Here is a 24,791-nt window from a genome sequence, read left to right as displayed (position 1 = left end):
TGCCAAAATGATCTTGCCCTCCGGTGTTTCATGTCTGGCCCCTATCTGTACATAGTGGGTGAAGAGTATTGTTTAACGCTTATATAATAGTAATAATAGCAAGACTATTAATTAGTCTCGTTAAACATTAGACTAGACTTTAGCGATAATAATGCTAGGTTTCGTCGAAGGAAAATATAATCGTTAAAAGCGAAGCGCTGCCCGAGTTTGGAATCATCACTTTAACAAGTGAGTGCATAGTTACTTTCATCTTACACATAGATATGAAGTATTTTATATAAACTACGTGCTATGTGTGCATATCATCTGTATACTTGCTATCTATGTTGGATGAACGATTTTATACAAGTTTTATATGATTTAAACTGTATATGTATTTATATCTACATAATATGTTGGGTAAAACATGGGTAGATGAAATATGAGTTGGATGATGAGTTGAGATGTCACACCCCCGAACCAGACGGCGGAAACGTCCGGGGGCTGGTGTGACTATCAATTGAATAATCATTACAATGAATATACATGAAACATAACACATTCATCACCAACATTACATAATACAAACAGCGTTGTTCACATCAAGTACATTGTTAAAATACATAAGTTCTAATTGTTCAAAGTACGATAAGTGATGTTACATAAACAAAACCAGACACACTTGCATATCTTCCAGCTTAACGATTACCTGAGAATACAAGTTATTTTGAAAACGGTCAATATATATAATGTTGGTGAGTTCATAAGTATATTTGAGTAAAAGTCTTTGTATCTTTTGTAAAAACCCAGAAAATCCGATATTCTCTGTAAAATGTTTTGAAAATGATGTGAAAATCGAGTATAAATGCATGTGTGAATTTAATAGATAAAACTTGTAAGAGTGTAGTTTAGGTTCGTTGTATTTTGAATAAATGATAATTGTATATAAATAAATTCCCCAGAAAATCCGATATTTTCTGTTTTATAATAACGTTTAACTTCTTGTATCGTTAAATAAGTTGTTTGCATTAACACAATTAAAGAGTTTATCTTCAAATGGTTATCTTTTGGTATTGAATCCCTATATGAGCCCTTATAACCATGCATGATATGACGAGGTCGCCCGTCTTGGTATTTTTCCAAATGCCGGTCTTGCTAAGGATGTTGTCGCCCTAGACTGGCCTAGTCTAGCTGTAGCGAACAAGTAAGGCGTGGGGGGTCACCCTGTATAGATCTATACACAAACTCCCGCTTTCCTACCAGGAAACTCTGATTATAACTACAGGCTACGATAGTATACTCAGTGGTGCCAACCGACAAGTCTCACTAGATTCTTAACCTCTCTTTGTATTATGTTCAATGTTTACGTATTTGTGGGATGTTTTTGGTATTCGAAAGGTACTTGAATAAGTTTACGGATTTTAATGATTACATAAGGGTATCATTACGGTTTACTAACACATGAAATTTCCATTCCAAGCCCTATTAATATGAAATTTGGCCACAAAGGCCCAATCACATGTAAAAGGGTAATTTAGGCCCAATAGGCATGTAAATGGGCCACAAAAGCCCAATAAACATGTAATCCATAACTTAGGCCCAAATTAACATGTAAGTGGGCCACAAGACCCAAATAACATGTCATGGAAAAACATTGGGCTCAATACACACTTAATTGGGCCCTTAGGGCCCAATGGCCAAGAAATGTGAATATTGGACCCAATAAATAGCTTTTGACGTAATTCGTTCGTTGTTTTGATTTGGTTGTTGGTTTTAGTTCGAGGCTTAATAAATTGATGATAAAAGGCTTTCATTTTGTAAAAATGACATTTTTGGCTAATGATACTCAAATCTTTAATTAAGGCCCAAAGTTTAGTAAAAATGACACTTTAGTCCATAATTTATAAAAGTTTGCAATTTTGTCCCAAATGTTGGTAAATTTACAGTTTTGACCCAAAATGATATATTTTCACATTTAAAACCCTGTTTTGCAGAAAATTACATTTCAGCCCCTTTTTGGTAAAAGTTTATATTTTCGGCCCAGTTTTGGAAAACTTTACATTTTTGCTCCAAATTGAGAATAAATGATATTTTCACCTCTAAATTTGGTTTATTTACATTTATAACTCAAACTTTTGCCAAAATAACATTTTTAAACCTTAAAACCTCATTTTTTCGCAAATCGGGCCCAAAGGCCGTGAGGCCCAAAAGTTTGGCCCAATAAGCTTAAATTTGCATTTTTGACCCTTGTAAAAGTATGTTTAGCATAAAAATACCTTTATATACATGTAGGACCTGTTTGCCCCCCTTTAAAATAGAATTTTTGCTTTTTACCCTTATCTTTTGTTTTCTTGACAATTTTGACCTTTAACAAGGTTTTTGTTGAATTCTTTTGCATCTTAAACATGTGTTCTCCTTTGGCTTGGTAATTTGATATATATATATATATATATATATATATATATATATATATATATATAGTGTTATAGTTCTTAGATCTTTGCTACATAATACTTAGATTTTTGAGATTCACTAAGATCTAACACATTTTTATCAAATAAACTAAGAATTCACACCAAACATGCATATAACACATAGATCTACACATTTTACTTGTATTCTCCCCCAAAAATCATATGAAAACCGAAAATAAGGGGGTATGAACTCACCTTTGCTTTGATGTTTCGGTTTTGAAGAAGAAATGAAGAAGATTTTGGTCCTAGCAAGCTTTCTTGAGTAGATTTCAAACTTAAGAAATTCTAGGAAACAAAATCACCAAAAACTTTGCTTAAAAGAGTGATCTAACATGAGAATGGAGTTATAAACTTGTGTGTGTAAAGGCTTACCAAGAAGTGATGATTATCTTGTGAAATCCTTCTTGAAACACAAGCAAATTTCGAGATTTTTGATGGAAGGAGTAGGATGATTCTTGACAGTGTTTGAGGGAATTTTGGTGGAGTGTGTGTGTGTGTTGCATTCGGCCGAGAGTAGAAGAGGAGAGGGGAGAGAGATGGTGAAGTGACTAGTATGGATGTATGGTGGTTTATAGCCTAGATGTATGTTGGACTTTATGGAGGTGGCACTCCAAAGTCAACCCCCCCTTAATCTCTTCTTTTCCTTTTTTTTATACATGGGACGAATTTTGGGCCAAGAAGAAAGAGTGGACATTTGGATCCTAAACATAAGGTTTTTCGGCCCATTGGGCTCTTGGAAGCATTCACAGCCCAATTTAGAGTAAAAGATTGGGCTTATGTCTCACTAGGGTTAATTGGATTAGTTATGGCCCATTAAGGCCCATCAGGGTTAGAATGAATCATTCTAGGCCCAAATGGTCCAAATTGTTTTAAATTTATGAATTGGGTCCAATTAGGGCTTCTAAGTCCAATAAAGTTGAATTGGGTGCTTATTGGTCCATTAGGCCCAATAAGGAACTCCTAGCCCAATATGGACTTAAACCATGGATCTTAGGGCTTCAGACTCTTTGATGAACATGAATGGTGAATCTAAATGTGCATTGAGTGAGATTTACTTAGAATATAAGTTTTATAATAGTTGAATGGTTACACAGGAATAGAATTTCCTAGCTAAAATGCCAGTTGTGACATCATCCCCCCGTTAGAGGGAATTTCGTCCTGAAATTCTTTCAAAAACTAGGATTGTGAAGGAGTGAATAGGTGAGGGTATTTCTGCTTCATCTGATCTTCACGTTCCCATGTGAATTCCGGTCTGCGTTTCGCGCTCTATCGAACCTTCACAATCGGGATGCGACTTTGCTTTATACGCTTCACCTCTCTATCCATAATCTCGACTGGTTCTTCGATGAACAGGAGGTTCTCGTTTATCTCAATCTCTTCTAAAGGGACGACAAGGGTTTCGTCTGATAGACACTTTTTCAGATTTGAGACGTGGAACACTGGGTGTACGTTGCTGAGCTCGACGGGTAGCTGCAGCTTGTAAGCCACTAGACCAATTCGGGCAAGAATCCCGAACGGTCCAATGTACCTCAGGTTCAATTTTCCTCTTTTCCCAAATAGAATCATTCCCTTCCAAGGAGAGACTTTTAATAGCACACGATCCCCGACTTGAAACTCTAGTGGCTTTCGTCGCTTGTCAGCATAGCTCTTTTGTCGGTCTCGCGATGCTTGAAGTCAAGCTTTGATTTGGACTATCTTCTCTGTTGTTTCACGAATGATTTCGGGTCCTGTAAGAGCACTGGCTGGCGATTGCCCTTTTGCTAGTTGAGTGTCACCCACCTCGGCCCAACATAGGGGCGATCTACGTTTACGACCATAGAGAGCCTCGAAGGGAGCGACCTTGATGCTCGTATGGTAACTGTTGTTATAAGAGAATTCGATCAGAGGCAAGTGGGCATACCATGTTTTGCCGAAGTCAATCACGCAAGCTCGGAGCATATCCTCAAGTGTCTGGATGGTACGCTCACTCTGACCATCCGTCTGCGGGTGGTAGGCGGTGCTCATATCTAGCTGTGTTCCCATTGCCTTCTGAAGAGATTGCCAGAACCTTGAAATAAATCTGCTATCTCGATCCGAGATAATAGATACTAGCACTCCATGGAGCTTGACGACCTCCTTGATGTAGATTCGGGTCAGCTTTTCCATCTTGTATGACTCTTTTATTGGCAGGAAATGAGCGGATTTCGTCAATCTATCGATGATTACCCAAATAGCATCCAATATGTCCGTTGTCTTTGGTAATTTGGTCACGAAGTCCATAGTAATCCTTTCCCATTTCCACTCGGGTATCGCTGGTTGTTGCAATAGTCCCGTGGGCTTTTGATATTCTACTTTCACCTTGGCGCAAGTAAGGCACTTGCCCACGAAAGTAGCTATCTCTGCCTTCATATTAGGCCACCAATATTGCTGCTTGATATCCGAATACACTTTATATGACCCCGGATGAATAGAATATCGCGTCTTGTGGGCTTCATGCATGACTATCTCTCTGAATCCCCCAATTTTGGGAACCCAGATTCTATTCATGAAGTAATGGGTTCCATCGTTTTTAACTTCAAGCTCCTTCTCCATTCCTCGTAGCGATTCACTAGCGACATTCTCTGGCTTCAATGCGTCCAATTGAGCTTCCTTGATCTGCGAAGCTAGAAGAGATTGGATGGTGATCGACAGAGTCTTCACACGACAATTTGCATTCTCCTTTCTGCTCAGGGCATCAGCTACCACGTTAGCCTTGCCGGGATGATATTTGATCTCACATTCGACATCGTTTAACAGCTCAACCCATCTTCGCTGCCTCATGTTTAGCTCCTTTTGATTTAGAATGTGCTGGAGGCTCTTGTGGTCTGTAAAGATGGTGCACTTGGTACCATATAGGTAGTGCCTCCAAATTTTTAAGGCGAAGACCACCGCCCCCAGTTCTAGATCATGCGTGGTGTAATTTACTTCATGCGTTTTAAGTTGTCTAGATGCATAAGCAATTACTTTCTCTCGTTGCATGAGGACACAACCTAAACCCTGATTTGAAGCATCACAGTAAACTATGAAGTCTTCGGTTCCCTCCGGTAAGGATAGCACTGGAGCACTACAGAGGGCTTGCTTCAAGGTTTGGAAGGCATGCTCTTGCTTTTCGGTCCAATTGAAGGGTACGCCTTTTTGGGTTAACGTGGTGAGGGGTTTGGCTATCTTGGAAAAGTTCTGAATGAATCTTCGGTAGTAGCCTGCGAGACCTAAGAATTGACGAATTTCCGTTGGCGTTGCCGGAGCTGCCCAACTTTCGATTGCTTTGATTTTGGAGGGGTCCACATGTATTCCTTCCTGACTGACTACATGGCCCAGGAAGTTTACACTGCGGAGCCAGAACTCGCACTTGGAGAGTTTCACATACAACTTTTCAGCCCGTAGGGTTTCTAAAATATGTCGAAGGTGTTGGCTATGATCTTCTTCACTTCGAGAATACACGAGAATATCGTCGATGAAAACGATGACGAATTTGTCAAGGAATGGGTGGCATATTCGATTCATGAGGTCCATAAATGTAGCGGGGGAATTTGTTAGACCGAAGGGCATTACGACGGATTCGTAGTGACCGTATCGAGTTCGGAAAGCAGTCTTAGGAATGTCCTCATCTCGGACTTTGAGTTGATGATAACCGGATCTCAGATCTATTTTTGAAAACTAACTAGCTCCTTGAAGCTGGTCAAATAGATCATCAATTCGTGGAAGTGGATACCAGTTTTTGATGGTGAGTCTGTTTAATTCCCTATAGTCGATGCACATCCTGAAGGATTCGTCTTTCTTTTTAATGAAAAGAACCGGAGCTCCCCACGGCGAGAAGCTGGGTCTGATGAATCCTTTCTCCACGAGTTCGCCCAGTTGGCTTGATAATTCTTGCATTTCAGCAGGGGCCAACCTATAGGGTGATTTGGCTATTGGAGTGGCTCCAGGAACTAGGTCGATTCGGAATTTGATTTGCCGCTCTGGGGGTATTCCCGGAAGATCATCTGGAAACACGTCCGGGAAATCACACGCCACTGGGATGTTGCGAATTCTTGCTTCCTCTTTGGTTTTGTCCACCACGTGAGCAAGGAATGTGTAGTTCTTCTTTTGTAGACACTTTTGTGTCTTGACACATAAGATAAGGCGAAGATTTGCGCCGGGTTTATCTCCGTAGATTATTAGGGTTTCGTGGTTAGGAAGATGAAGGCGAACGGCCTTCTCGTGACCCATAATATCGACATGATGGGGGCTTAACCAATCCATGCCGATGATCACATCAAAACTCCTAATATTTACATGCATTAAGTCTATTTGGAAGGTGTGATTGTTTAGTGCTAACATACATCCTATATAGATATCTTCTGTTGTTTCTGATTTCCTATTAGCCATTTCCATTGTAAAGGCTTCGTTGTGCTTCCGGGGTTGTTGATTTAGTAAGTGTTTGAATTTATTACTGACAAAACTTCGTTCTGCCCCACTATCAAATAGGATGCATGCATACGAATTGTTAAGTAGGAACGTACCGGTGACTACGGCTGAGTCCTGCACTACTTCACCATGACCCATTGTCAGCACTCTCCCTGCTGCTCCTGCCCCTTGATTGTTCTCGTTGGGGCAGTTTCGCCTGAAATGCCCAATCTTCCCACATCTGTAACAGGTATAGCCGGCTCCGACATTAGTGTTGTTGTTATTGTTGTTGTTGTTTGTCATCTGGTTCTGTGGGAGATGAGTCCTACAATACTTTTTTGTATGGCCCTTTCGGTTGCACCTTGTGCAACTCATTTCTCTGCACTCTCCATGATGGTGGAAGTTGCATTTTCCACACTTGGGGAGATTTCCCGAGTACTGCTTGGAAGCATTCGGTGTGGATGAGGCTGGAGCATGTGGTGTGGTGGTAACTTGTGTTGCAGCATGAACAGACACCGTTTGTTGCTTCTTAGAAGATTCCGAGTTTTGCCTTCCTTTTCTCTTGTTGTTTTTCCCTTTCTTGTTCTCTTCTTCCTTCTTAACCTCCGCTTCCACTGTTTTGGCACCCTTCTTGTTGCCATGATCATACAGTTTCTTGGCCAGTCTCTTGGCGCTATCAAACGTCTCAGGGTTTGCCGCAATGACATTCCCTTGGATAGGTGCAGTCAATCCCCAGATAAACCTTTCAATCTTTTTCCTTTCTGAGGTGATCATCCCGGGACACAGAAGAGATAGCTCGCTAAACCGGGATATATATGCATCGATGTTGGAGTTTTGAACTGTGAGGTTCCACAACTCTTGTTCCATCTTCTGAATCTCACCTCTAGGATAGTACTCCGCTAACAGTATCTCCTTCAGCTCTTCCCAGGGCATCGCGTTTGCCACCGAGAGTGTCATGGCCTCTACGTGAACATTCCACCAGGAGAGAGCTTGGTCAATGAACGTGCAGGCTGCGAACTTGACCTTACACTCATCCGAATATCCGCAGATTTCGAAGACGGATTCTACCTTCTCGATCCATCTCTTCAGGGCTATTATGCCTCCTGTCACGTTAAAGGTCCGAGGCTTGGCGTTGGCGAAATCTTTGTAGGTGCATGCTCGTGCGGCTCCGTGGTTCGTCCCTTGATTGGTGCTTCCGGCTCCCTGCCCGTTGCCTTCTCCGTTGTTTCCATTGCGAATCTGCGCAAGTGATGCAGTGACCGCAGCGGACACTGCTGCCTGGAATGCAACCGAGTTTATCTCAGGTGGGGTCGGTGTTGCGTTGTTTCCACGGTTGGGTCTTTGAGGCATCTTTCTGTCATGGAACGGAAAGATGTTGAGTGCCTATGGTTTTTGCTAGTTTGTGATCCTATAGTATATTTTTAGTTATTTAAGTTTTGGGTTCCCTAGAGTTTTGGAGAGTAAGGTAGGCTTTTGGATTCATTTCCCGCTATGATTACTCCCGAACACATGTTGGTCATATTCTGAATAAATATAGTTGATCATGCTATATTTATCCCTAATATGACTACATAACTGCCCAGGTTTAATCATAGTGTTCGATCTCCTCCAGAAGCTTTTATTAGATGTTGTTAGATTATTATCCTAGTATGCGCACATAAGTGTGAGATTTTTGTTTTGTTCAGAGTTATTTAGTCCCATTGTGTTTATAGTTGCATATCATGTATGGTTAGATATGCTAGTTCACTATAAACATTGCTCTGATACCAACCTGTCACACCCCCGAACCAGACGGCAGAAACGTCCGGGGGCTGGTGTGACTATCAATTGAATAATCATTACAATGAATATACATGAAACATAACACATTCATCACCAACATTACATAATACAAGCAACGTTGTTCACATCAAGTACATTGTTAAAATACATAAGTTCTAATTGTTCAAAGTACGATAAGTGATGTTACATAAACAAAACCAGACACACTTGCATATGTTCCAGCTTAACGATTACCTGAGAATACAAGTTATTTTGAAAACGTTCAACATATATAATGTTGGTGAATTCATAAGTATATTTGAGTAAAAGTCTTTGTATCTTTTGTAAAAACCCAGAAAATCTGATATTCTCTGTAAAATGTTTTGAAAATGATGTGAAAATCGAGTATAAATACATGTGTGAATTTAATAGATAAAACTTGTAAGAGTGTAGTTTAGGTTCGTTGTATTTTGAATAAATGATAATTGTATATAAATAAATTCCCCAGAAAATCCGATATTTTTTGTTTTATAATAACGTTTAACTTCTTGTATCGTTAAATAAGTTGTTTGCATTAACACAATTCAAGAGTTTATCTTCAAATGGTTATCTTTTGGTATTGAATCCCTATATGAGCCGTTATAACCATGCATGATATGACTAGGTCACCTGTCTTGGTATTTTTCCAAATGCCGGTCTTGCTAAGGATGTTGTCGCCCTAGACTGGCCTAGTCTAGCTGTAGCGAACAACTAAGGCGTGGGGGGTCACCCCGTATAGATCTATACACAAACTCCCGCTTTCCTACCAGGAAACTCTGATTATAACTACAGGCTACGATAGTACACTCAGTGGTGCCAACCGACAAGTCTCACTAGATTCTTAACCTCTCTTTGTATTATGTTCAATGTTTACGTATTTGTGGGATGTTTTTGGTATTCGAAAGGTACTTGAATAAGTTTACGGATTTTAATGATTACATAAGGGTATCATTACGGTTTACTAACACATGAAATTTCCATTCCAAGCCCTATTAATATGAAATTTGGCCACAAAGGCCCAATCACATGTAAAAGGGTAATTTAGGCCCAATAGGCATGTAAATGGGCCACAAAAGCCCAATAAACATGTAATCCATAACTTAGGCCCAAATTAACATGTAAGTGGGCCACAAGACCCAAATAACATGTCATGGAAAACCATTGGGCTCAATACACACTTAATTGGGCCCTTAGGGCCCAATGGCCAAGAAATGTGAATATTGGACCCAATAAATAACTTTTGACGCAATTCGTTCGTTGTTTTGATTCGGTTGTTGGTTTTAGTTCGAGGCTTAATAAATTGATGATAAAAGGCTTTCATTTTGTAAAAATGACATTTTTGGCTAATGATACTCAAATCTTTAATTAAGGCCCAAAGTTTAGTAAAAATGACACTTTAGTCCATAATTTATAAAAGTTTGCAATTTTGTCCCAAATGTTGGTAAATTTACAGTTTTGACCCAAAATGATATATTTTCACATTTAAAACCCTGTTTTGCAGAAAATTACATTTTTAGCCCCTTTTTGGTAAAAGTTTATATTTTCGGCCCAGTTTTGGAAAACTTTACATTTTTGCTCCAAATTGAGAATAAATGATATTTTCACCTCTAAATTTGGTTTATTTACATTTATAACTCAAACTTTTGCCAAAATAACATTTTTAAACCTTAAAACCTCATTTTTTCGCAAATCGGGCCCAAAGGCCGTGAGGCCCAAAAGTTTGGCCCAATAAGCTTAAATTTGCATTTTTGACCCTTGTAAAAGTATGTTTAGCATAAAAATACCTTTATATACATGTAGGACCTGTTTGCCCCCCTTTAAAACAGAATTTTTGCTTTTTACCTTTATTTTTTGTTTTCTTGACAATTTTGACCTTTAACAAGGTTTTTTGTTGAATTCTTTTGCATCTTAAACATGTGTTCTCCTTTGGCTTGGTAATTTGATATATATATATATATATATATATATATATATATATATATATAGTGTTATAGTTCTTAGATCTTTGCTACATAATACTTAGAATTTCGAGATTCACTAAGATCTAACACATTTTTGTCAAATAAACTAAGAATTCACACCAAACATGCATATAACACATAGATCTACACATTTTACTTGTATTCTCCCCCAAAAATCATATGAAAACCGAAAATAAGGGGGTATGAACTCACCTTTGCTTTGATGTTTCGGTTTTGAAGAAGAAATGAAGAAGATTTTGGTCCTAGCAAGCTTTCTTGAGTAGATTTCGAACTTAAGAAATTCTAGGAAACAAAATCACCAAAAACTTTGCTTAAAAGAGTGATCTAACATGAGAATGGAGTTATAAACTTATGTGTGTAAAGGCTTACCAAGAAGTGATGATTATCTTGTGAAATCCTTCTTGAAACACAAGCAAATTTCGAGATTTTTGATGGAAGGAGTAGGATGATTCTTGACAGTGTTTGAGGGAATTTTGGTGGAGTGTGTGTGTGTGTGTTACATTCGGCCGAGAGTAGAAGAGGAGAGGGGAGAGAGATGGTGAAGTGACTAGTATGGATGTATGGTGGTTTATAGCCTAGATGTATGTTGGACTTTATGGAGGTGGCACTCCAAAGTCAACCCCCCCTTAATCTCTTCTTTTCCTTTTTTTTATACATGGGCCGAATTTTGGGCCAAGAAGAAAGAGTGGACATTTGGATCCTAAACATAAGGTTTTTCGGCCCATTGGGCTCTTGTAAGCATTCACAGCCCAATTTAGAGTAAAAGAATGGGCTTATGGCTCACTAGGGTTAATTGGATTAGTTATGGCCCATTAAGGCCCATCAGGGTTAGAATGAATCATTCTAGGCCCAAATGGTCCAAATTGTCTTAAATTTATGAATTGGGTCCAATTAGGGCTTCTAAGTCCAATAAAGTTGAATTGGGTGCTTATTGGTCCATTAGGCCCAATAAGGAACTCCTAGCCCAATATGGACTTAAACCGTGGATCTTAGGGCTTCAAACTCTTTGATGAACATGAATGGTGAATCTAAATGTGCATTGAGTGAGATTTACTTAGAATATAAGTTTTACAATAGTTGAATGGTTACACAGGAATAGAATTTCCTAGCTAAAATGCCAGTTGTAACATGAGACGTGATATAGACCATGAGGTAAGGGTGAGAGGTGGACGATGTGAGAAGCCTTGTTCCCAAATGCTGGCCCCGTCATCTAGCAGAGTATAGATGACAACCATGAACTATTCTAGACAGTCCAGTGGAACACTAGCAGGCTCGCAACCTGTAGGTGTTGTGAACGATGTGTTCACCGGTGTACTCTAAAAACCCATTGACATGTATTGCGAGTGGACTCTCGAAAACGATACTGTCAATAAACGAGATAAACCTCGACGACTACGGAGTTAGAGACTGTTGAGTAAACCCCGTCGACTATGGAGTTAGCGCCCGTTGAGCAAACCTTGGTACCTATGGATTTAGTGCCCGTTGAGAAAACCCTGGCAACGATGGATTTCGTGCCGATTCCTTAGGGTAGATCCTTAAGAGTAAAGAAGATAATGGGGATGGGTAATTGGGTTGATTGTTTGATGTTTAAACATAATAATTATATTATTGTGGGTTGAAAGCCCTATGTACTCACCAGGTTTCCCAACCTGACCCACTCAGTTGATTTGAATCACAGGTGTCGATATGAAGTTTCGTTACACTGAGAGATTAAGGAGATATAAATCACTAGTGATAATGAATGTAAGTTCTGTTTATGCTTATGTTTCTGTATTGACGATGACATCCCAATGATTTAAAATAAATAAAATACATTTCTTCGGAAATGCTTTGATAACGTATTTATCATGTTTTTCTGGGAACAAATTCCGCAACATTTTTATTAAAAAGGGTACTCTGATTTTTATAAAGCATAAACAAAATCGGTCTTTTCTGGCCGTGAAAATGGGGATGTCATAGTTGGTATCAGAGCATTAGTTTAAGCGAACTAGGAATAAGGATTTATTTCTAGACTTAAGCTTAGAATGCTAAGCGATGATTGTGAGGAGTGTGTCTAATATATTTTAGGTAATACACCTAAATAGACGCAAGCACTAGCTTATTTAGGGAAAATGCCTAACATGCTTTTATGTGCCAAATGATTTGTGATGCTTTATGCTATCGTTTGATCGGATCTATGGTCTGTTTCCGACCAGATCTGGAAATTTTATGTGCTCAGGTTTCTAAACGTTTAATTACGATATTAGAACTGTCATGTAACTTTTTGGAGTAATAAGGAGGAATACGCGTCTAAATCTTCCTCTATCTATATTCTCGTCTCGATACACCGATGGCCTGCTTTGGTGTATAGAATGTCATGATAAGGACTCATAGCAGACTGACCAAATGGAGGAATGAGAAGGCTTACGATATTAACTGATACCTATCGGAAGATATCGTAAGAGTGATATCATACCTTTAGAATGAGTTTAATAAATAATACGTCTAGTACGGGAGGAGCACACTTTCGATTAGCAGAAAGAAAGATTATCCATGAAGTTATCCCATCGTCTGACATTTCCATCACCAACCGAGTTGAAGCAGAATTGATGATTGAAGATACGCATGGAAGAAGTCCTAGTAGAGTCTAGGGAAAATTATATGATTGTTTGGACACATTTGTATGTGTTAAAATTGTTTTTGTGATAATGACTTGGAGAACTGTGAGACAATACTTGGGACGAGTATGAGTAGGTGTGAATGGTAGTAGAGGCCTATACTACCGGAAGCACATGACTTACACTTGGATCAGGGAAAGTCACAAGGTTACCAAGAAGCTAGTAATTGATTTCGTTTTATTCAAGTATGTCATTACCATCGTTTCGGTAATGATTAAGAAGATGATTGTTGTTTCGACCCTAGTGGTCATATCAAATTGAGTCCGACTAATATGAGTATGTTACATGGTTCAGAGAACCAAGTTCGATGTAGCATCTAACTTAAGACAGAAGATTGAAGTGAAAGATAATCGAAGCGGTCAATAGAAGTATCGCGCTAGTTAAAGAAGTTGGTAGCTAGAAGTGCTACACGTTAAAATGTGATTATATCACATTAGAACATGAAGGAAAGTATATTCCATTTCGGAATTTGACTCTAAGAGACCTGAGTCTGAGCGTTGCAACATACGATGAGAGTTCATTAGAACGTGACCCATCGGTCTATCGTGGAAATCAAATAAACTTATCTTAAGTTTGTTAAGAAGAAGAAGGAGTCCCTGATAAAGAGCGAGTTTGTGTCATGAAGGTCATGATTGAAAGTGTAACAAGACATAGAGAACGGGTGCAAGATCAAGCACCGCTTGCAGTCAAGAAGACCAGGAGTTAGATACGCATTCGAAGAAACATAGAAGTTACGATTATTACCTAGGATGAAGAGATAACGTATGGAGTCATTGTACACGTCTTGTTTTGTTGATGATTCCGGGACGTAATCATCCTAAGGGGGAGATAATTGTAACGCCCGCAGATTCGGGCTAGTCAATTTAGAGACAATAAGCATCAAAAATGACTTTTTGATAGAATATAATTTAGAAGGATTAATCTTAATCAAGTTGTAGTATATGTTACAAAGGTTCCGTACATATAAAGAACGCTGAATCCGAGTTATAATGAAGAAGTTATGGCCCGTCGAAGTTTCGCGGCAAAACCGGCACGGCACCGGGGAACGTAAAAAGTGAATTTACGATAGAGGAATTTTTAGCCTTAGTGATATAAACAAAAGTTGTAGTATATGTTAAACCGAGAACATACAAAAAAGAACGCCCAAATCTGACTTCGTATGAGGAAGTTATGAATTTTCTAAGATTTGGCATAATAGTGCACGACCCGAAACTCGAATTTTAGTTCGAGCGGTTTTTGGCCTATGCAACCTAAATGAGAGTTGAATATCTCATTAATAGTAACTCAACGATAAAAAGACAGACGAAAACGGAATCCGTATGAAGGCAGTCTAATCTCCTCCTACAGTTAAATTTAAGATCGGTCGAGAATTAGTCGACGGAGTCTAAATGAAAGTTGTAGATCTTGTTTTTACCTACGTATGGATATAAAGAACGTCAAAAATGGAGCTCGTATGCGAAACTTACGGGGTGTAGAAGTCGGCATGGTGCTGTGCGAAATTGGGTGACGTGGCTGAATATGGGCCAAGGCTTTCTCCCCAAGGCAAGCCACCAGGTGGTGAAACCTGGCCATGGAATCGACGAGTAGAACCTACTACTCGACGAGTAGAGCTGTTTTCTAGCCTATAAATAGAGGTTCCGGGTTCCCTCATTCTTCACACCATTCCAACCTCTTCTCTCTCTCTAAACTCTCTCTCTAGCCCCTAAAACCCTCCCTAAGCCTAGGTAAACCCCCTAGCAGCCGAAGGAAGCCCCGAGTAAAAAGCCTTTCGGCTCGGGAATGCTGCTCCAGCGAAGCCCGGTTTTCGAGAAAACCCGCTGTAAGTGAGCTACGCCTAACATATCTTTAGTATGGCTTATGTTTCAAATTCCGCAACATTTTTATTAAAAAGGGTACTCTGATTTTTATAAAGCATAAACAAAATCGGTTTTTTATGGCCGTGAAAATGGGGATGTCACAACAGCGAAACCCAATCTCCCACCAAAACTAAAAGGTAGGGCTTTCCAGATGACATTGGAAGCCGCAAAGGATGCATGAGATGTCGCTTCAGGTACCTTTCTTGTAAATGGATTGCCTGCCAATTTATTGTTTGATTTCGGAGCGAATTACTCCTTTATATCACATAAATTTGGTGAAAGACTAGCATTGCCTATAGAAAAGCTTGATGATGCCCTAATTGTAGAAGTTGCTAGTGGCAAATTCATACCTGTTAGCGATTGTATTAGGAATATCGTCATCGACCTGAATGGAAACGAATTCCTTGAGAAGCTGTTACCCATTGAGTTGAATGGTTTCGACATCGTTCTAGGGATGGATTGGCTTAGCGCCAATGATGCCGAAATACTGTGCAAGAAAAAGATAGTAAGGGTAAACCCGCCTGGAAAAGAGTCATTTATGGTATACGAAGATAAGCGCAGAGTAAATTCTGGAATCATTTCCCTAATGAAAGCTAGAAAATGTTTATCTAAAGGATGCACCTCATACTTGGCATTCGTGATCGATGCTAAGAAGGAGAAAAAGGATGTGCAAAGTATACCGGTGGTGTGTGAATATCTAGAAGTTTTTCCCGAAAATCTTCCTGGATTGCCCCCTGATAGACAAGTGGAATTTAGAATAGACTTGTTACCAGGAACAACACCGATAGCAAAGGCCCCATATCGATTAGCACCGACAGAGATGAAGGAGCTTATGACTCAAATTCAGGAGTTGTTGGACAATGGTTTCATTAGAACTAGTTCATCGCCCGGGGGAGCTCCGATGTTGTTCGTGAAGAAGAAAGACGGGAGCATGAGAATGTGCATAGATTACAGAGAGCTGAACAAGGGAACAATAAAGAACAAGTACCCGTTACCAAGGATTGATGACCTGTTCGATCAGCTGCAAGGTTCGAGCTATTTATCGAAAATCGATCTTAGGTCAGGATATCATCAGCTAAAGGTAAGAGAGCAGGATATTGAGAAGACTGCGTTCAGAACAAGATATGGACACTACGAGTTTTTAGTTATGTCATTTGGACTAACCAATGCTCCAGCAGCCTTCATGGATTTAATGAACAGGGTTTGTAAACCATTCCTCAATAAATCCGTGATAGTGTTCATAGATGACATTCTGATTTACTCGAAAAGCCAGGAGGAGCATGGTAGACACTTGCGAGAAGTGTTAGAAGTATTAAAGAAGGAGAAACTATATGTGAAGTTCTCCAAATGTGATTTTTGGATTCAAGAAGTCCAATTTTTGGGTCATGTGGTTAACCAAAAAGGGATTATGGTTGACCCAGCTAAAATTGAAGCTATAACAAAGTGGGAACAACCAAAGAGTCCTACGGAGATCCGAAGCTTTCTAGGATTAGCTGGATATTATCAAAGATTTATCCAAGGCTTTTCTTCGATAGCTGCTCCATTGACAGCTTTGACCCACAAGGGAGCTACTTATACTTGGAGTGAGAAGCATAAGGAAGCATTCGAGAAGCTAAAGAAGAAATTATGTGAAGCACCGATTCTTTCTCTAACCGATGGAGTTGAAGACTTCGTAGTGTATAGCGATGTGTCGGGAGTCGGGTTGGGATGTGCTTTAACTCGAAGAGAAAAGGTGATAGCATATGCATCTCGACAATTGAAAGAACATGAAAAGAACTACCCCACTCATGATTTGGAGTTCGCAGCGGTAGTATTCGCCCTAAAGATATGGAGGCATTATCTTTATGGCACAAAGTGCAAACTTTTCACTGATCATAAGAGTCTTCAATATCTCTTTAATCAGAAAGAATTGAACATGAGGCAACGACGCTGGCTGGAGTTACTCAAGGACTACGACTGTGAAATACTTTACCACCCTGGTAAAGCAAATGTTGTTGCTGATGCTCTCAGTCGGAAGGTAAACCTTGAAAAGAAAAGGGCAAGAGCGTTGAAAATTGAATTTGTCTCGACAATTGTGGAAAGTATAAAGAAAGCTCAGGAGGAAGCTTCAGAGAAAAATGACCGAAAGGAAGAACGTCTGGGCAAAACGTTAGTGTTCGGTACAAACAACCAAGGGTTGAAGGTATTCCAAGACAGGATTTGGGTACCTAAGACGGGAGGATTAAGAGATCTTCTGATGGAAGAAGCTCACAAGACCATGTACTCGATTCATCCCGGCAGTACGAAAATGTATAGGGATCTGAAACCCTACTACTAGTGGCCGACGATGAAGATCGATGTTGCAAAGTATGTGGCCGAGTGTGTGACATGTGCGAGGGTTAAGGCACAACATCATAAACCATATGAGAGTTTAGAACCTTTACCTATACCCATGGGTAAATGGGAAGACATCACTATGGATTTTGTAACTAAACTGCCCAGAACAAAAAGTGGTCAAGACATGATTTGGGTTGTCGTTGATCTATTCACAAAAAGTGCACATTTCATAGCAGCCAATGAGAAGTGGTCTATGGAAAAGCTTGCAAAGGTTACGTGAAAGAGATAGTGAAAGCACATGGTGTTCCCATGACGATTGTGTCAGATCGCGATAGTCGTTTCACGTCGAGGTTTTGGAGAAGTCTACAAGAGGAATTGGGTACAAAATTGTGTCTAAGTACAGCCTACCATCCGCAAACAGATGGTCAGAGCGAGCGAAAAATTAAAACGTTGGAGGATATGCTAAGAGCATGTACCCTGAAATTCCAAAGTAACTGGGATGAACATTTACCTCTAGTAGAATTTTCCTATAATAATAGTTTCCACTCAAGCATCAAGATGGCACCTTACCAAGCTTTGTATGGAGAAAAGTGTTGAACGCCGTCGTGTTGGCTGGAAGCTGGGGAAAAGCAGTTTATGGGACCTGAAATAGTCCATCAGACTGCTGAAAAATTGAAAGTAATTAGGGAAAGGATGTTAGCAGCTCAAGATCGTCAAACGAGCTATGCTGACAAGAAAAGACAACCGATAATATTCGAAGTTGGAGATTCGGTTTTACTTAAAGTCTCGCCGTGGAAGGAACTTATAAGATTTGGTAAAAGGGGAAATTTGAGTCCAAGGTTTATTGGACCATTTAAAGTTCTTCAGAGGATTGGGAACCAAGCTTACAAGCTAGAAATACCAGAAGAACTAGATGGTATTCATAACACTTTCCATGTGTGTTATTTGAGGAAGTTCACGGGAGATGTTCCCGATATAATTCCAATTTCTGAATTAAGGTTGGATGAAAGCAAGAGGTTAATTGAAGAACCGGAAGCAATCGTTGACCGTAAGACTAAGAAGTTACGACGCAAGATGGTCGATTTAGTGCTTGTGCGATGGAAACATTCGAATTGGCCAAATCTCACCTGGAAAACAGAGAGTGACATAATGAGTCGGTATCCGCATTTGTTTGCTGATGTGTGATTCCGGGGACGGAATCATCCTAAGGGGGAGAGAATTGTAAGGCCCGTGTTTTTAGGCTAGACATTAATGATGATGTAATAGTCTAGGCCAACCTTTGTAATTTGTTTTGAAATAATAAGATGTATTATTTGAGTATTATGTGCTTATTGCTTAATTATTATGATTTAATGAATTAAGAATAAAAATAAGCGTCGAAAATAAATTTTAGATAAACCCGATATCTATGAAGAAAGTGGTAGTGGTTGAAATAAGGATTCCGGAGATATAAAGAATACCGAAATCCGAGTTATAACGAAGAAGTTATGACCTGTCGAAGTTTCGCGACAGAACCGACACGACACTATGTGACGTAAAAAGTGAATTTACGATAAAGTGCTTTTTAGCCTTAGCAATCTAAACTAAAGTCGTAGTGTTCGGTAAACCGAGAACGTGCATAAAAAGAACGCCCAAATCTGACTTCGTATGAGGAAGGTATGATTTTTCTAAGTTTCGGCTAAGCAGTATGCAGCCCGAAACTCAAATTTTAGATCGAGTGATTTTTAGCCGAAACAACCTAAACGAGAATCGAAGATATTGTTGATAGTAGTTCAACAGTAAAAAGACAAACGAAAACGGACGTCGGATGAAGAAGTTATGAATTTTTAACGGACTTTTCCTGTCCAGGCCTGTTAAAAATATAACTTTAAAAATAAAGTCAAAATTAGCCGACAGAGTCTAAACGAAAGTTGTAGAGAACGGTCTCACCTATGCGTGGATATAAAGAATGTCAAAAACGAAGTTGTAGAGAACGGCCCCGCGTAGCATAGAATTACGCCCAACGTAATTCGAGGCATCAGCCTCCTATAAATAGCGGACGAAGCCAGCCGGGTTGATGTTACAAATTTTACCCTTTCTCACCCTAAACTTTCTTCTTTGTTGCAAAAATTACCCCAATCCTAAAAATATCATCCTAGCATCATAATCAAGTCCCAGAGAGCCCAAAGATCCCGAGAAAAAGAGTTTTCGAGCCGAAACTCAGTCCGCATGAAGCCCGGTTTTTGGGAAAACATCCCGGTTTTATCAGAAACGATTGTTTTAAGAAACGAAGTGCTGCCCGATTATCGTTAAATCGAGTGAGTGTATAGTCACTTTCATCTTACACATAGATATGAAGTATTTTCTATAAAATACATGCTATGTATAATTATATTGTTTGTTTATTTGAAATGAGTGTTGAATAGATGTTTTATACAAGTTTTAAACTGTATATGTATTTTTATCTACAAATATGTTGGGTAAAACATGGGTCGATGAAAAAGTTGATGTGTGTTAAAATGATGAGAGACCTCGATGTTGTTGTTGTTGTAGTCATCTAGCGGAGTATAGATGACGACCACAAACCTTTTTGGACAGTCCAGTGGAACGCTAGCAGGTTTGCAACCTGTAGGTGTTGGTGAACTATACGTTCGCTGGTGTACTCCATCTCCCTCATGGTTGCCTTATTTGATATAAATTGCTGAGGAATCCCTAAAGCAGTGTTGTCACCCCGATGAAAATCCTTAGACTAGGTCCCTTGTGATAGGTGTTTAGGGACGTAAAGTGAGGATAACGGGAATGGGTAATCAGGGTTATTGTTGGTTGATGAAATTAATAAATTTATTTTTGGTTGATGAATTTAATAAATTTATTATTATTTGTGGGTTGAAAACCCTATATGCTCACCAGGCTCCCAAGCCTGACCCACTCAGCTTTTCATATTACAGGTAGTCGACCCAGAGCATAGTTGGATGATGATGAGAGATTTTTGGATTATAGGCCAGTAGATGTAAATATCTGTTGTAAGGCTTATAATGTACTGTTTATGCTTTTGGTCTGTATCGGAACATGACATCCCGAGGTTTCGATATATAATGAAAATATATATTTCTTTAAGAAATGTTTTGATAAATTTTTATCATGTTTTTTTTGGGGACAAATTCCGCAACATCTTTTAAAAAATATTACTATGATTTTATTTTAAAAGCATAAATTAAATCGGTCTTTTCTGGCCGAGAAATTTGGGGATGTCACATCTTATATCCTTGGGATCAAGTTAACGAGTACTTTCCAAGTATGTTAACCAACTTAGAAAATGATACAATTTTTTGGATGCTAAATTTTCGAGCCTAATAGTCGTTTTAACAAATAAATGTAACAACACCTTTGATTTTTATTATCTCAAAATCAAATGTTACAATACTAAGCTATTACATTTATTGTTCCTACTCTTTTCTAATGGTGATCGGTGGCGAAATCCTCACGGTTGTCACATTCCCCACTGTTTAGGAAATTTCATCTTGAAATTTTATCTTATCGTCTAGCTTCATTTGAAGAAGTGAGGGTACTTGTCCTTCATTTGGTCCTCTCGTTCCCATGTGTACTCTGGTCCTCGCTTAGAGTTCCATTGTACCTTGGCAATGGGAATCGGAATATGCTTGAGTCGCTTGACCTCTCTGTCCATGATTTCGACTTGCTCTTCGATGAAGTTCAGTTCAGGGTTAATCTGAATTCCATCAAGTGGAATGACAAGCGTATCGTCGGAAAGACACTTTTTAAGATTAGACACATGGAAGATGTCATGCACATTATTAAGCTCTTGGGGTAACTTAAGTCGATAGGCAACTGGACCTATCCTGTCAAGGATTTCGAATAATCCTGTGTAACTCGGATTCCGGTTTCCTCGCTTTCAAAATCTTATAACTCATTTCCAATGAGATACTTTGAGCATCACCCTATCCCCGACTGTGAACTCAATTGGTTTGCACCTTACATCGACATAGCTCTTCTGACGGTCACATGTTGCCTTCATGCGTTCTCGTATCATCACTATTTTTTATGTCGTCTCGTGGATAATCTTTGGGCCTGTTCATAGGGTATCCCCTGCGAATTTCTTAGCTAGTTGGGTATCACCAACTTCTGTCCAACAAATAGTAGCTCACCATTTTCGGCCGTATAGTGCTTCGAATAGTGTTTCTTTAATGCTCGTGTGATAGCTATTATCGTATGAGAACTCAACCAAAGGAAGGTGAGTATCCCATGCACTTCTGAAATCTATCACACATGCTCTGAGCATGTTTTCCAGCGTTTGGATGGTCCTTTCACTTTGGCCATCAGTTTGAGGATGGTAGGTTGTACTCATATCCAGGGGAGTACCAAAGGAGTTTTACAAACTATGCCATAAGCGGAAGGTAAACCTGCTATCTATGTCAGAGATAATAGATAAGGGTGCCCCATGCAATTTGACGATCTCTCTAAGGTACGTCTTGGTTAGCTTCTCCATCTTATCGGTCTCTTTTATTGGGATGAAGTGATCAGACTTGGTTAATCTATCGACAACTACCAAAATAGTGTCGTAACCAGCAGTAGTCTTTAGTAATTTAGTAACAAAGTCCATTGCGATCTGCTCCCACTTCCACCCGGGAATATCTAGTTGTTGCAACAATCCCGAGGGTTGTTGATGTTCTGCATTGACCTTAGAACATGTTAGGCATTTACCTACATAGGTCGCAATTTCAAGCTTCATGTTTGGCCACCAATAAAGGGATTTTAGGTCTAGATACATCTTGTCTGCTCTAGGATATATGGAATATCTAGTCCTATGTGCATCATCTAAAACTAGTTCTTTGAACTCTTCAAATTTTGGAAACTATATTCGGTTCATGAAATATCTCGTTCCATCATCCTTAATCTCTAGTTGTCTTTCCATTCCTCTGTGGCCTTCTTCTTTAACGTTTTCTTCTGTTAAAGTCTCGAGTTGAGCACTTCTAATCTGCGAGATTAGGTTAGACTGAATAGTCATCGTAAGTGCTTTGACTCTACGAGGTTTAACTCGTTTTTATGGCTCAAGGCGTCAACTACGACGTTAGCCTTTCCTGGGTGATAACGAATATCACAATCATAGTCATTTAGCAATTCTAACCATCTTCTTTGTCTCATGTTGAGCTTTTTATGATCGAAGATGTGATGCAGCCTCTTGTGGTCCGTGTAGACTATACACTTTGTTTCATAAAGGTAATGACGCTAAATCTTCAAGGCAAAAACTATTGTTCCCAACTCTAAGTCATAGGTGGTGTAGTTGTTCTCATGCACCTTGAGTTATCTTGAGGCGTAGGCTATGACCTTTTCCCTTTACATTAATACACATCCCAACCCCTGACGCGAAGCATTGCAATACACTACGAAGTCATTAGTACCTTCTGGAAGGGATAATATCAGTGCGCTACACAACATTTCCTTCATAATTTGGAAAGATGTTTCCTGTTGGTCTCCTTAAACGAATTTGATTTCCTTTTGGCTTAATGTTGTGAGGGGTTTGGCTATGCAAGAGAAATTTTCTATAAATCTCCGGTAATAGCCAGCCAGTCCTAAAAATTGATGTACCTCTGTTGGGGTCTTGGGTGCTTCCCAATTCGTTACGGCTTCGATCTTGGAAGGGTCGACATGAATACCTCTGCTGCTTACCAAATGCCCAAGAAAGTGTACTTCTCTTATCCAAAATTCTCACTTGGAGAATTTTTCGTACAACTTTTCTTTTATTAAGATCTCTAGGATCAGTCGAAGATGTTGCCCATGCTCTTCCTTGGTTCGTGAGTATACCAAAATATCATCGATGAATACAATCACGAATTTGTCCAAGTAGGGATTGCACACTCGATTCATGAGATCCATAAAAATAGCTGGGGCGTTGGTCAATCCAAAGGTCATGACCAAAAACTGATAATGACCGTATCGTGTTCTGAAGGCAGTCTTTGGAATGTCCTCTTCCATGACTCGAAGTTGATGATATCCAGATCTTAGGTCGATTTTACAAAAATAACTGGATCCTTGCAGTTGATCAAAGAGATCGTCTATTCGGGGTAGTGGATATCTATTCTTAATGGTCAACTTATTTAGCTCTCTATAGTCTATGCACATCCGTAAAGATCCAACCTTATTCTTGACAAATAGAATGGGTGCTCCCCAAGGCGAGAAGCTTGGTCTAATAAAACCCTTGTCAAGAAGTTCTTGTAGTTGGCTGGAGAGTTCCTTCATCTTCGATGGTGCCAATCTATGAGGATACTTTGTTACTAGGGCAGCTCCTGGAATTAGATCTATCCGACACTCTACTTGTCGAGCTGGCGGCAGACCTGGTAGATCTTCAGGGAATAGATCAGGGTAATCACACATCTGAGGTACTTCCTCGATCTTTTTCTTCTTATTGTTTTTCCTATCAACAGTATGAGATAAGAAGGCGTAATACTTTTTCTGCAAGTATTTCTTGGCCTTCATGCAGGATATGGTCCTAAGATTTCTATCGGGTTTATCACCGTAGATTATTAAGGGTTCTCCGTTTGGTAGGGGTAGACGTAATTCTTTCTTAAAGCATAATACTTCGACGTGGTTAGGGGATAACCAATCCATACTGATGATGGCGTCGAAACTTCCAATGACCATTGACATAAGGTCGACGAGAAAAGCATGGTTATCTAACGTTAAGGTACAGTTCCTAAGTATTTCTTGGGTACTACTGACTTAGTTGTTAGCCATTTCTACTTTATAGGATTCCCTAAGTTTACTAGATGGGTGGTCTAATAATTTCCTAAATTTGAGAGTAATATAGCTTCTATCAGCGTCAGTATCAAAAAGTATATTTTCATATAAATTATTGATTAGGAACGTAGTCGTAACTACCGTCGGATCTTGGACGACTTCTCTGGCTCCTATCACAAATGCTTTACACCTAGCATTACCTCCTTGTCCCTTCAGTTTTGGACATTCCTTCCTGATGTATCGAACTTCTTTATACTCATAGCACGCTCGGCCTTCTGTTGTAGTGGTTCCTCGATTGGGTGGGGTTTTTGCACCTATTGGCAAGATGACCTTTCTTGCCGCAGCTAGTGCATGTCCAACATGCTCCATTGTGATGAAACCCACACTCATTGTATATTGGGCTACTTCCAGAGGTAGTCCCTGTCGAGGTTATCGTAACCGTAAATGCCTGAATCACTTCCTGCTTCTTTTCTACTGGTTGCCTAGCCTTCCCTTTGGAATCCTTTCTAAGCTTCCTTTTTCTATCCTCCACCTTCGGAAGGTCAGCCTTCTGGACCATTGTACCATGACGAATCCCTTGATTGGTCAGAC

This window comes from Lactuca virosa, chromosome 4 (genome assembly GCF_052849685.1).
Source record: "Lactuca virosa cultivar CGN04683 chromosome 4, Lactuca_virosa_CGN04683_v6, whole genome shotgun sequence".
Lineage (NCBI taxonomy): Eukaryota > Viridiplantae > Streptophyta > Magnoliopsida > Asterales > Asteraceae > Lactuca > Lactuca virosa.
The sequence above is the reverse complement of the archived record's forward strand: the minus strand, read 5'-3'. Positions refer to the sequence as shown.